At 37.8% G+C, this 15,147-nt stretch overlaps 1 long non-coding RNA gene across 1 annotated transcript in view; it reads right to left on the bottom strand.

Moving 5' to 3' along the window:
• LOC110469210 (uncharacterized) overlaps positions 1-15,147 on the bottom strand; it is a 210,184-nt gene that overhangs the window by 127,394 nt on the left and 67,643 nt on the right. The window contains exon 3 of the long non-coding RNA XR_014956542.1: positions 8,298-8,454. This is a non-coding gene — a long non-coding RNA (uncharacterized LOC110469210). The remainder of the gene's footprint in view (positions 1-8,297; positions 8,455-15,147) is intronic.

The following is a 15,147-nucleotide window of genomic DNA, read 5'->3' on the forward strand; positions in this document are numbered from 1 at the left end:
CTGCTACACACAAGAGAGCCCAGTAAGGATGGAGCCCTCAGCTTGCAGCAGCCAGTGTTTAAGGCACTGTGTTGTGCATGTTAGATTTAACAATTGCTGTAACCTGAAAGTGGTTTTGACCTCCACAGATCCCATGGAAGAGTTGCGTGGCATCATTACATCTGGTCACCAAAAAAAGTTGTCACAAGAGACATCATAGTTCTTCTTTGAAAAAGAGTGAATTATTGCTGCTTTTTAACCCTCTCTTCCTGCCATGTCATATTCCCTTGCAGTTGCCGTTTCCCAAGTCCTCCTTCTAGGACTCCCCCAATTCAGGTATGGACAGAGCCTGTTTTTGGTTTGGTCAACAAATATAATACCTTTTACACCTGCAGACATTATTTTTTTTTCTGTCATTTCACTGATCAGTACAGTATATGTGCACTTTATTACATGCTATTATCTTTCTGTTACTTTCTGAATCATCATCACATTTGATGTATCTTGAGACTGAGATGACACTTTTTTATTAACAGCAAGCTTCATCATCTCACTGTTAATCCCCTCTGTAGAAAATAAGGAAATATGTGGCAAGAACACTCCTTCCATTTACAAGACTGGCTGTTTGATTTCAAGCCAATCTCCTAATATAACTACTCTCCCACACTGAAATTTTTGGCAGTATAACCAGCATAGAAATCAAATGTGAAGATCTGTCACCATTATGTTTCTTGTAGCTATTCACTAGACAGCTAGGAGGCTTTTTGCTTCTTCAGGGAAGGACTCCAGAAAGTCTAAGTCCTTTGGTTAACCTCTTGCAAGTGTAGAGATCGCCTATTTCCAGCCAGATTGAGTGAGAGCATAAGATGCTTATCAGTAACTAGAATATTTGATATCACCATTATATTCCCTGAAGTCAGCTGTCAAGTCTAAGCCAGTCATTTAGATGACCTCTTTCATCAGGATTTCTTCAGAAGACAATTGGATAGACATCATGAATGATCCCCACTAAAGTACAGTCCTTATCTACCTTCACTGAAATAAAGGGATCCAGATAATTTGATTAGAAGACTAAGCTGTAGACAGGTAGTACAATGAGTCTCACCATATATGTTTGCAGTAGAAGAAATATCACTGGAGACAGATCACAGCATCACCATAAAGCATAATTTGGAGTAAAAGGAAATTGTGTTAAGAACAGCAGCTGTAATACAGGTGAGTGGTGCTCTGTGACCACATACATCTTCCTCCAGTGCCCTCCAAACCGCTCTCCCCATCACTCTTCCTGTCTCTTTTTCCCTGACTGATGGAATGCAGCACACACCATGCCCTACACCACAATCCACACGTATTGACTGGTGGGCCAATATGAGTTGTCAGGTGACTGGCACAGTGCTTTATCCTAAACTGATGTCTTTCCTTATTAGAATTTGTTCCTTTTCCTCTACTCTACTGTAAAATTTTGTATACATATAAAAATAGTGCGAACCCCTTGTTCCCATTTAACTTCCCAAATGAAGTTATCTAATGGATTTCAAAGTTACAGTTGCATAAGCCTTATTTCACTGGGAAGTCAAGCAAAAAAACAGTACATCTCAAGTGTAATAAACAATATATTTCCAACATTATCTGTCATGTATTGTCCTTCCATCCTTTTCCTATAGTGCCCCTTTTCAGAAAGTCAAGATGGGTGATTGGCAAATAAGCCTGTAGAGAGTCTATGAAATACATCTCTAAACTGAGAAACAAGGTCAAATTTGATCTTGAGTTTTTCTGATAGAGACTGAATTATTAAAAGGCTATTGTCTGCTTTAGAGTGACATTCTGTCTGAACATATTGTACTTCGCACAGTTCATGAAAAAAATCAAATGTAATATAGCTTAAATAAAAATGGCCCCATCTTTGAAGCTGCTAACCCTGTTCATTGGATAATATTTTATCCATACTCTATTTTACTGCTTTCACTGCATAATTAGTCAGTTGATTCCCCAGGCTGTGTTTGTGGGCATTTCATGTGGCAGCAGGGAAGATTTAATATATACTTTTAAAAAAAGGGGAAAAAAGCCATTGACAGATGCAGCTGTAGTTAATGTAAATTGCATTTTATAAAAACAATAAAGAAGAGGTCTTAAAGTTGTTTCCTTCTCTTTCCAACTTTCTAAAAGCTCTTCAAAACATAATTAGCCAGCATTATTCTCATAACTGCAAATTATAATATCTTAGTAAGTCCTCCTAATTCATACAGGTGTAGTGAAATCACGTGTTACTTGGAAGATAAGTTGATTTCTCTCTCTTGGAAATTTTTTATATACAATGAGCTTTTTGATTGCTTTCTTAGAGTGTCTGACATAATATTTTCACATACATTTAAATATATTTCTCTGTAGGAGAAGTGAGCAAGAAGAAAATATTAATCTGTAGAATTTTCCTCCCATGATGTAGCAGATGGTTTTTGTCCCTCTCTAAATATTTTAGCATATACTTTATTTTTCATTTTACATTTTAAATTTTATGCAATTTGGATTTCCTCATCAGAAAAGAAATTACTGCTGCACTGTGGCAGGGTGGAGGTTGTGGGTGTGCATACTCTGTGACTAACTGGGGGGTTTTGTTACATATTAAAAAATCAAGCCCAGATTATTTCTTGTTCTGAAATAAAATGTGTGCATGAGCAATGAAATTCAGAGATTAGTACAATGTTTTCCCAAGTCTCAGAATGTCATGTTAGCACTGTGTAGTTTAGTATGGTTTTCTAAAATTCCCCATGGACAGTGGGACTTCATTTCTCCAATATATATGTGTTGTATTGGCATAGTGGTGTTCAGTCTCTGTGTTAAACACAAGGCAAAACGCCCTGCCTGGCTGGCCCTACTGCTGCTTCACTGCTGTTGTAACATCCCAACTGTGCTCTGCACAGTTTCAGTGCTGGCAAAGAGCTTTTGTCACTCCCTACATTGTCCCTGCTCCTCCACTCAGCATCTGCAAACTGCAGGCAGCATGACTGATGTCATCTGCAGAGTAAGGATCTCTTTGCCCAAGGAAAATACATGAAGGTTCAGAGATTCCTGGGATGTACTGCTATCACAAGGACATTTTTGAAAGCACTCACTACTGGCTGGACTAGATGCTTGGCCTCAAAACTACTAATCCAATTTACGGTGCCAGTGCAGAAAAAAGTTTCAGATGTCCTCTCTAGGAAACTCCAGGATCACAAGGAATTATTAGATCATGTCTATATCAACACCCTCACATGTGAGGCACTGGAACAGGCTGCCCAGAGTAGTGGTGGATGCCCCATCCCTGGGAGCATTCAGGTTGTATGAAGCAACCTCATCTATTGGCAGGTTCCATGACCATGGCAGAGTTTCTGGAGCCTGATGATCTTTAGCTCTCTTCCAACACAAACCATTCTATGATTCCATGACTACTACAAGGGTTTGACCAGAATTTAGTCCCACAGCAGTAAGGAGAAGCAGACATAGATTCACACTGCAGAACTGGTGGCAGTTCAGGACCTCTACAAACAGAAAGGAAGAAGTAAAACCTTAAAGCAGTGCAAAAGCCAGGGCAGACACAAGACAAGTGGGAACACCAGACACTGCCATGGACACCCAGCCTCTGGAGAGCTTGGGCCTCCAGATCTGTAGATATCAGCACTAGCAGATTGCAGAGGAGAACTGCTCATCTGAACTCTGTTCATTAAAGCCACAGTGTTTATTTTAGAAAATAAAAAGGTCCTGTTTGTTGTGAAATTCCCTCAACTTTATTTTTAAGTGCATGCTAAATATCATTGCATCTGAGGAGTTGCCATTTCTGAGTTTCATGCCTGGTCCCATCTGGCAAAAATATTGACCACAGAGGGTGACTCTGTCCCGGATCAGGCTCCATGTGTGTATTTGAACATTCTCAGGCCTCCACCAGAAACTGTCACAGCTCCCAGCCCACCTCGCAATCCTTCCTTTTGAACACAGCCCAGTGACTACCTCAGCCTTCACACACACATCCACATTAGAAAACCTTATCATGAAAACATGTTGGGGAAAGAATGTTAAATTTGATGAAGGCCAGATACAGCTACTACCTATCTCATAGTTTTGCCTTTTTTGGACACCACAGCTTTCATGTCATTTTATTAATTGCCTTTAAAAGCATTTCACCTTCATGCACATGGCATATTTTACAGTTGCCTTTTCAAGTACTAAGTACAGGATTTCCATGCAATTTTAATCTGCCTTTTTGGACACAGAATCTGGCTGAATGCCATTAGGAAATAAATAGGTTGCATCACATCAGTAAGTCAGAAATATGAGATATTGTCTGCCTTTCAAGTTGAGAACTTTGTGCATGTCTGCAGGCATAAAAGAAAATAGAATTTGAACTCAAAGTGCCCCATGGGGGTGTTAGCATTCCAGCTCAGAGCTGCTGTGCCACCCACGCTCCGCACGCACCCCACGATGAAAGGGAGGGCAGTGGGGAGCCCAGACCCAGCGTGTCCTGTGGGGCTCACAGAATATTGTCACACCATTCAAACCAAAAACCCTCAGCAAGGCACTGCAGCAGTGCAATGAGGGATGTGATGTCAAACAGCACATGAGGCAACACAAAAAAACCCCATTTATCATCTTTATGGGTTCTCAGTGCTCCTAAGAATGACAGCTTGAAATTACAGTGGAGAGAGCAGGGCACAGAGAGATGGATAAAGGACTGGGGAAAAACTACACAACTTTACTTGTGCTGCTGTGTCTTCAGTGTTGCAGGCACGCTCTTCCACTGGAAGTTAAAAATGGTTGCTGAGAGCCCCTTTTCTTGTTTCAGCCAGGTTGCTGTCTCACTATTAAACCTCTCAAGCTTTCTGAAGGATAATTAGACTTACATTTTCTTAAGTCATGTATTTGAAAGCTTTAAGGCAAAAAGTTACATGTATTTTTAACAAAATACTCTAAAGTACAAGAGTTTGAAATTATAATTTCAAATTATTTCACTGTTGTCTTCATTTTCCTTTAGCCTTAATGTTGCTTCTAACATCTTCTTAATCATGAGACCAACTGAGCTAGAACTATAGTTAAAAAATAGCTTTACCCAGTGGAAATATATTTTCTAAAAATTTCCCTAGACAAGCTTGACATAGTGAAAAACTTCAGGACTTCAGAAAAAGACTTCAATGATTTTTAAGATGTTGGTTTTTTAGTTAGAAACTTGAAACATTGCCTCTGTCTTTAAAATTCATCAGGAAAAGATATATTAGGACTAAAAAGTATGGTATATTCCATGAGGAGTTACATCATATGTTTAAATGATTGTATGAAATATTTCATTACTTTATTGTTTAGATTTTCTGTTAAAAAAACAGGAAAAGCTACACAAAACATAAAACACATACTGCACATAAAGTCACAGTAAATAGTTTTAAATTATCTCCATTCACCCCATTAGAAGGCAACCATTCCAGAGCAAGTCTTCTGCAAATGTACAGCAGAGAAAAGGAACCTTCTCCAGTCCTGGCCTAAGCCCGCTCCCAGCTTTCTCACACTTGCTAGCCTGGCTCTCGAAGCTCTACAGCCCAGGGGCCTCCATGGAGTCTCCTTGGTACACACAAAACAAACACCTTACATGTCACTGGCTGCTGTCAGGACCCTAAAAGACCAATTTGCTGGTCCTCTGGGAGATCCTCTCCAGTTCTTTTGCAGATGGAGTGCCATGCACACTGTGCAGCTATGATCTGAGGCTGACTCTGCTCAGCAATCTCCACCTTGTCAGAGAACCTCACCACCTGTTCTTTGATCTCCCCAAAGCACCAGTGTTTCTGCAGCTGCTCTGGCTTTAGTTAAAGAGTTAATTTCTTTCCATCCAGTTCAGTGAAATAGTTTCTTTCTATATGTTCAGTGAAAGTTTTCCCCCATCAAGAGAATTTTTTTTATGCAATCCTGCAAACTATTTTTAGTTACTTTGAGGTTCATTACAGTCACTCTAGACCAAAAACAGTCTGAAACTGAGCTAGAAAAGTGGTTGCATATCCCTTTACATTCTTTTCCTCTCCACTACTGTTCTCCCAGTATGTCTGATGCAGAGAGACTGGAGGCATTGCTATATCAAAAACTGCCTGGTAATAGTGCTGGAATTATTTGCTTGCAAATACATGAACTGTAAGTGGTGGAAACTGAATCCTGAGAACAGCCCAGATCCTAATACCATCACTGCTCCGACTTGACCTCGGCACATGCTCTGCAGTGTTCTGAGTGCAGTGACTACAAACCAAGCACATAGCCCTGAGGCTATTCCTGCACTTTGGAAGTACTGACCAAGTACTTGCCATAGAGCAGATGTCACCAGTACTCTACCAGTGTCAGCAGCTTCAGGAGAAAGGGGTCATGTGGTTCTCAGCACTTTATTGAAGAGGATTTCTTGTTTTCTGTCCACTAACACTCAATGTTGTGCCAGCTGAAGAAATACAGGAAATAGCAATGGGACAGGTACAGTCATGACAAGAATAATCTCCTTCCGATCATCACTACAGAGAGATCATTAAGATATTTTTAATTTTCTTGGCAAAGGCAAAAGGTTGAGTTCTCTGACATTATATATCATTGGTACTGACCGATTTACAGCACCTTAAGAGAAAGTATTTGGCCAGGTCAATAAAATATACATCTGTCAAAGATGTAAATTGGGAATTCATGGAGCCAGCACTGCTGTCAGGGAAGGAAGAGAGAGTGTGGGAAGTACTTGGCTGGCCAGCCTTTGATTTCCACACAGAGAGCTCTGCCACCAACGTGCCCAAACAATAAATAATGGTGTTTGATGATGCACACGAGTAGAGCCTAAAAGAAGGATGAAGTCTGAAGTCATTAAGTGTTATCGTGTTACAGAGCACAGCAGAGTGCATACGCTTCTGTATTTATATTTCTGTCTACAGTCAATAAATCAGAATCTGTCATACCTGCATTATCCAAGCCATCTGCTTTACCACATTAAAAAAAATGAGTAGGTGGGAAAAAACTTACGATAGCTTCTTTTTTTTTCCTGTTCCTGTTGCTAGAGAAACCAATTCTTTAAAGTATTCTCTGATGTCTGAAAAGGAAGCTGTCATGTTCCCCTTCCCCCACAAAAAGCCTGAAATGGTCTGTGTTTTATGATAGTCCAATAGCTGCTGGAAGAAAGGGAGAAGGAATCAAAAGCACTCATTTTTTCATCTCTTCAACTGACTTGTTGACTGACCTTGGGCAAATTGTTAGGGGCTCCTGTGAGTATAAGCTATATGAGGGAGTCATAACAAGTGGAGAGCCTAACACTGGAAGCAATGATGCCCTTCAGAGGTTGACTGAAGTTGTGAAGCACAGCATTTGTATGTTTTTAAAGTGGCCATGCTGTCTTCAGCTGCAGACCTGGGTGTTCCTATCTTTAGTGGGGTTAGTTCATCTTTGTTAAAATATTTTGGTCCAAACTAAATCAAATTAATGAGTGTTGAAGAAAAGCAAACAAATAAAGAAACAAAAACAAAACCAAAACACAATAAAAAAAACTCAAAACAAACCCACACTTTCTTTTCTTCCTCCCCAGCCTGTGAAAGTGGCAGATAAGATTATTTATTCCCTTTGTCTGTTTTTACACAGACAAATAGGGGTAATAGGTGTACTAATGTTGCAGTGCTATGAGAAGTTAGTTACTGTTGGCAAGTCCTGGGACCTCCATACATAAATTTGCTCCATATATAAATTTTTATTTGTACAAAATTGCAAAATAATATAATTTTCAGTGTTCTCTTCAGAGTTTTTTGTCTATCTCTCCCATTAGTTTGCAATTATTTTGTATAAGATGGCAGGATGCACTGCTCAAATGACCTGTAAAAGTGGTCACACAAACTCAATATTTCCAACTACTGACTACTGTAGTTTTTAAAACTTGCTATTTTTAAGTTTCTGCCACTATTTATCCCTCCTCCTCTAACTGAAAAGACCATTTTTAAAATTATTAATAAAGTATTATCTGATCTTGTCATTAATCTGAGATATAGTTCCCAAAGGAAAGGATATCAGTTTTGTGAAACCCTTTCTTTACTGTCTAATTTCCTCCTTTTAGGATCATATTGAAAGAAAACAAAAAACCAACAGAATAGACATTATCAAAATGGCCAGTTTCAACCTATCTTTGTACAACAATTTACTCACTTGTTCCAGGACCATGTAGAGGAAAGTTTTATATTTAAATTTGTTCTATTTTGGGAGGCAAGATTAAAAACTGCATCACATTAACTTCACAACCTAAATAGGTGCCATATAGAGAACTGATTTTACCTTGTTAAGGTCCATGTGATACTCACCAGCTTTTCAGCATGCAAGACTTCAGGATTTTTTGAATTCTAAGAATTCTTCACCAGCTTAACAACTCGTGATTTTCTTCTGGAAGCTCTGTTAGATGGGATTTTGTTCCCAGTCCAGATAGATCATGGCCATATACTATTTTGGCAGAATTTCTAGCTGGACAAAAGTGAAAGACAATTAATTTGATAACCTTGTTATAGTATTATTGTTCTTATAACCTGCTATAAAGCACATGCAAATGAAAGAAAACCCTAACAGAACACAGTGACCAAAGAAAAGAACATAGCACTGCCAATATAGCAAGACACATTGTATTATTGCATTTTATTACCATTCATATTTACTTTTAAATTTTTTGTTTTGTCTTTAAAAAAAAAATAAGGTTCTTTGTGCTAGATGTGACATTTAGGGATATGTGAGCATGAAAATGTGAAAGCTGAGGACTGATTTCTACTAACCTGAATGGCTGCAGTACCAGTTTATAGGACTGTCATGTAGCAGAAGTTTTTCTCTTTATGTCTCATAAATGGGTGAAGGTGCAGCAAACTTTACTCAAGAAACTTTATTCCCTGTGGCGTTACTTATCTATATTAAAATTAAATGAAACATATAAGCACATTCAGAATTCTGTGTGTGTGTTCATACATGCACGTAGGTATGTGAGTATGTGCACATACCTCCAGTTTCTGATGCCCAGACCTGAAGTGAGAGAGATGGAAACATTTCTGATGTTTTGCAGGTTTTTTCTTACTCTTTAAGAATGAGCCTACAGTAATTATACACCTTCTAAATCATCTGCTATCTGAAAAATATGAAGTTTTAATACATAGATTTTTAAATACTTAAAAAATTTAACATATACTACCCCACATTTTAAAGTTTAGTAACATATCCTAAGAACCAAGGCTGACTTCCATAGTAGAAAATATTATTGCTCTGGGAATTAAGGAGAAAAAACATCCTTGGTTCTCCCAGAATATGTTTTGCATCATGGTTTAAGATCCTAAAGCCAGGTCTTCTTTCAATTACCCTGACACAACCTTATTGGAGTCTATGAATATCAAACAGCCTAAAGGGATGCAGAATGTGCCCCTTAATGTCTACAGGAACCTCATTTATTAAGATTCCTCACTTTCACCAATATTGTCAACATAATAAGTGAAGTCCATTAAAAAATAATCTATATTCTCACTATATAACATGAAACTTTTTCTTACCCTTTTGCCCTATTATACATTGGGGGAAATATGTTCAATATAATTTGAAATTGGTGTTAATCAAAATGAAATTCAGCCTTTGTGGTGTGGATTCGATTTTCACCAAACCTCCTGGTAAGAGAAGTACTATACATATTGCTGCACATATGTATAATGCACTTTTAAACTACACCGTCTGTTTATTTGCAAATCCACTGTCACTTTCTGAAACACTACAGCTTGTAACTTCATAAATTAAGTTGAGGTTTTTAATTTCTATTATGTTTTCTAGAACACTTTACATCTGGAGGTGGCTGAGTGGTGGCATTACACTGAGCATCCTTGACAAAGTTAACTTTTTTCCTGTTAACTAGTCCCCAAGAGAAGTGATACTTTAAAAAAATCTGTGTTTTTTCACAACTAATCACTGAATAATCCACACGATATTCATTTCAGATGCTGCATTGTGAATTATATTGTGTTCATCTGCCTGCATTGCCATTGATTTACTGGTTTAAATTTATTACCGCTATTCATTGCAAGATTCCCCTGGGATATCTTTTGGTTTAATTCAGTGCTGAGGACCATACCCTTTTCCTAAAGACAGTGAAATTAAGGAAAGTGAACCTTTTCTTTCCTATGGAGCTGAGAAATCCTTTCCCCTTTTGCAGAGGAACTGCACGCACGTGTGGCTACATGCAGGAATGATGTGTCTTAAATCACTCCCTGGTGCTCAGGAGAGGCAGGCTCAATTGCTCTGCTCACCCCAACCTGCTGTGATCCTGGGCAAGCCCTTATCCCACCATTCCGCCATTTGTCATCTGCTAGACAGGTTTTATGACAACCAAAGGTTGTGAAGTGCTCGATAATCTTATAATTGCAGCCCTCTCTAAATTTTTAAGATGGAAGGAGAACAAGAGAGTCCTTGACAGAGAGCACAAAAAAAAATAGAAAGTACAGGAGCAGTACTGTATGGAAAGGCAAGGGCTGCTTCCCACTCTATCATCTGTTGAACACATGTGAATTCCACCGTGAGGGGTGATTTAGGGATACCTCTGTATTCTCCTTTGGCATTAGTGTCAAAAGAAGTCAAGATATATCTGGTGCTACACACAGCAGTGACTCATTAGGATGGATGCCCCTGAATGCCCATCATCCCAGTAGCCTTTCAACTACAAGGTGGAGACACAGCAAGAGTCTCAAAAAAACTCACATGTAAAGGAAAAATGAGTGAGTGAGTCATCTTTTCTGCTTTGACTTATTTGATGAAGTTAAACTAGTCTCTATGAAGACTTCTTGGAGCTTTTCTTATCTACTTTTTGTTACAAAATATGCAAGTTTCTATTTGTAGCTAAAAATATATTAGGGTTTTCCACAAGTGGAAGTAGCTTTGCTTTTTAACACATTTTAACACAGCTTAAATGTGGATTTATTGTTTCACTTTTGCAAGTTCATCTAGAAAGTTCTTTTTTTACATTAAAGAAACATTGTCATACAACACATATAATGGGTCCTGGATATAGAAAAAAATATGCATGTCCTTTAAATCTCTTTGCAAGAGATTCTTGAAAGAGATTTTGCAATATCTACTTTCCATTTTTAAAAATACTTAACTATTTAATTCAGAACCAGCTCCACTTTTCATCTTCAGTGAGGGAGACTCCACAACTTTTCTCACAGAAACAGCTCTGTCCTGGCTTCACCAGCCTTGTAGAGCGTGTTTTAGGGCAGGTTAGAGTAGAAACCATGGGCACTTCAGCATAGCACAGACACCAGGAGCATCCATACATTTCTTATGGTCAGTGCTTCCTGCAGAATTCTAGCTTCCCACTCCAAGGGATGCTGCAGGTCAGATGTCTCAGGAACTCATTTCACTCCTCTCCCTCCTGCTGGGGCCTCGATGGAGCCTGTATCCCAGGCTGCAGTACTTAACACTGCAGAGCAGACTACTGCTGTTTTCTAGGTTCCTAAATGCTGGTGCCAATGTCCACATCTGATACAGGGGAGAGATCTTGTTCTTTGAATCCAGATTTCTCTTCCTTCACTGATAAAGGAAGCAGTTTGCAAATGTTAAAACCACTTGCAAACTTCCACTTACTGGAAAACTATTAGGTGGTCAACATTTCTTTAGCTGTTTTTCCTATTAAAGTATGCTAAATAAGCATGTCTATTGAAGTTATGAACAGAATCACAGATACACCCAATGTGTCAAAATCTCAACTGATTCTATAGAATAAGCTTAAGCACTTCATTTTGCTCTATACCATGCAAAGCATCCTTTTGGGTATTGAGTTTTAGTGTGACAAGTCCAAGTCTCATAGCACCTCACATCTCTCTGTGCAGTCAGCACACCCAAATAGTTTTTCCAGCAGGAAGAAGCAAAAATGTATTTTTCCAGGAAAGGGTATTTTCCTTCATGTCTCAGTCTGAGTTTTAATAATATTTTTAATGCTAATAACAAAGAATATATTTTAGCACATGGTAGCTGCAGGGCCTGATTGGCAGTTAATGAAAGATAAGGAGGATTCATTGCATGGAAAAAATTATTGTTGAAGAAGTGAACAAATGCTTGTTACACCTTGGCCTTCCAGTTCCTAATGTGAGCCAAATGTGACATCTCAATCCAAAAAGCATGTAGTATTTCACAGATGTCTAAGGAAATAAATTGTGTATATCAATCTTCCTGTGGAATTTGCTCTTAATAGCAATTGATCTGAAACCAAATGCATGTTACAGCAATTAAGCTGACTGAAACCATGTAAAAGTCTGGTGTTTTAAGAAATTCCCATTTGTCCAGTATGGGACAAAAAACCCAGAGTAATGAAATAAAGCAAATTTTAGCTTTCCAAATGCTGCATCCTGGGCATCTGCAATTTGCTTGACAGCATTGGAGACTTAAAGTTTTAACAAATACATGAAGGAATTCTCCATCTCTGTTTTAATGAATAACTATCCCATAAATAAAAGTAAGGAAAATCTTACTAACATAATTATTATTTGCTAATGTGAATAAACACAGGAAAGGAAAGGTGAATGCAGTGGCACACAGCATCATTCTGTGGTCAGCTACTTGTCAGGTGACTTGTACAGTGTGATTTGCTGGGTTTCTGTGGTTTTATGCATTTTTTGACTGGTTTACTTTACTATGCTATTGCCAATTTTCCCAGCTCCAGCTTTTGGCCTCAGTTCAGTAAACACTCCATTCTCATGCTTAAATTTCTTCATGTGAGGAACTCCTACTGGAGTCACCATAACCATTCAGGTGCATAGTTATACTTGCAGAGAAACAAGAGGAGGCTCAGGGTCTTGGAATGAAAGATGCAGTGAATAAATGAAATATGAGTTTGTAAGAGAAGCAGTCATGCCTACCATGATTGCAGCTGAGCGACTGCTATTCTGCTCATGTATAATGGATGCTGCACTGTGCAAACACATGGTGCCCTGTCTCTTGCCATCTCACTCAGCCTCTTTTTTCCCCCTGAGAAATTTTAAGATGACATCAGAAAATGGGAAAATATGTCCAATACTATATCACTGTACCACTTGAATATGATTTCAAAGAGTATTGTCATAAACCAGGGACTATTTAGAGAACCTATTATATAAATTTTTTTTTTTTTTAGTTTCCCCTGCAAGATGCTGCCCAGAGTCACTTTGGCATGTCATGCTGTACACTCAGAATGCCTGCAAACTCCCACATGGTGCACTTTCAGAGTTAATGTATTTGCCCTATGGACATCACACATAAAGCAGTCAGAAATTATTTTTCAAAAATACAGAAGAAAACCCCAACATTGTCATTTTGGGACCACCATTTAGCAGCAGCTTTAGAGTTTAGCTACAATTCTCTCTTTGAGTTCAATTATATGACTTCACCTTTAAACCACACATCTGTGAGAATTGTGTCTTTTGTGGCATTGGATAGAAGAATTGGACCCAGTAACCCTAAATGCAGCTTGAGACACATAACAAATTAACATTTGTCAAAGTACCAGGGGGTCCTTATTGCATAGTTTTATTAGCTGTGAAAACAGCTAATTGATTTGATCTCCTATAAGAACTAACTTTACCATTTATAATAGCTTTTCCATTTATATCACCTAGATATGTCAGTGAGATTTTCTGATATTGGGCTGAAAAGGACCAAGATTTCACCTTGCATCTTGTTTGTGGGGAACATCACAATGAGAGAGAGTGCCTTCAGATGGAAAAGGGAAGGCTGTCAGTAAAAGATCTGTTCAAATAGTCACATGTAAAGCTTTCTTACAAGTGTATTTGGAAATTTGTTTCTTATTAAAATAATAAAACAGTTTTAAATGTTGTAAAATGCAAAGGTCATAAAAATGACTAGAATATATTCATTATTCTTTCCCTTCCTAGCCATCTGCAAAACAATAAAAATGTTTTCATTGTTCTGAAATGACATATGTGTTTTTCAATACTTTCTAATGGTATTCACTTTCCATGCTGGCTTCTGAAATACTAGGTCAAACCTATTAACTTCTGTGAGGTTTGTGTGGCTTAGAGATGGTTTTAGGGAATGCAAAATCAGTGCCTCAGATTGGCAGTATTTTTAGAACAGAGAAGATAACTCTACAGTTACATGTAAAGAAGCTGTTCTGAAAGTATTTGTCATGGTAAAAAAAAAAAAGTAAAGCTGGAACGATTTTATCAAAAAACTAATGCTTCTTAGAGAAGAAAATTATAAGTCAGTCAGTGATGAAAGGAACAAGGAAAATGTCTCTCTAAGGGCTGACACTGGCTTTTTCCAACCAATTTTAAAGAAGAGCTTTCTTCATTCCTATTGTGCATGAAACTGGCACAACCTCGGCTTTTATTTCAAAAGCACTATTTATCTGCTTTCACAATAAATGATAGTTTTTATTCCTTTATAGATGTTACACATGCAACACATTCATTTTCATAAATTACAATAAAATCCCAAGAGAAAAGCTGAAAAGCTTTGCAAGGCAAGTATTATACTGAAAGCTTGAGTATGCACACATGCAAGTTATGTGTGCATGTACTTAGGGTTCTTTTCCACACAAGAATACTATCTAATATTACACCAATTTTTCTATAGCTTAAGTCAGACAAAATTATATAGTAAGACTATATGAAAAAAATAATTACTCCTGAAATTTATTTCCCTTGAGACAAAAAAAAAAAAAAATATAGTAAATTGTTGCTTAACAGAATTTTTCTATTCTGACTATAGAATCTTACTTCCATGCTGGATTCCATCAAAATTAATTCATTATGACACAGGCATAAGGGTCCCACAGAAATTCAGATGTAATATCCGTGTTGTAATTCTCTTCAGCTCTTTAGGATAACTAAATGATTATCAATTCCACTTGTACTCAATGTTACAGTACTTTTTTCACAAGAAAAAGTACTTATTATACAAAAAATGATAGTTTGGTATTGTTGAGAGGGTTTTTATTTATTTAGGTGCAAATATTTACTGTATTAAAACTGATCACAATCTATTACAAAAGATAAAATACAAGCCAGAAAGGCCATGCACCAGCTGGCATTTTACTCCATGCTCATGAGGGGTTGACTTGATTCACATTTGATTAGGTCTCTAGAGATTCAATATTCCCCAATTTGTCATCTATTAAGTGTTCTATTTGTCACCAAAGAGAAT

Source organism: Lonchura striata, chromosome 1 (genome assembly GCF_050655825.1).
Source record: "Lonchura striata isolate lonStrDom1 chromosome 1, ASM5065582v1, whole genome shotgun sequence".
Taxonomy (NCBI): domain Eukaryota; kingdom Metazoa; phylum Chordata; class Aves; order Passeriformes; family Estrildidae; genus Lonchura; species Lonchura striata.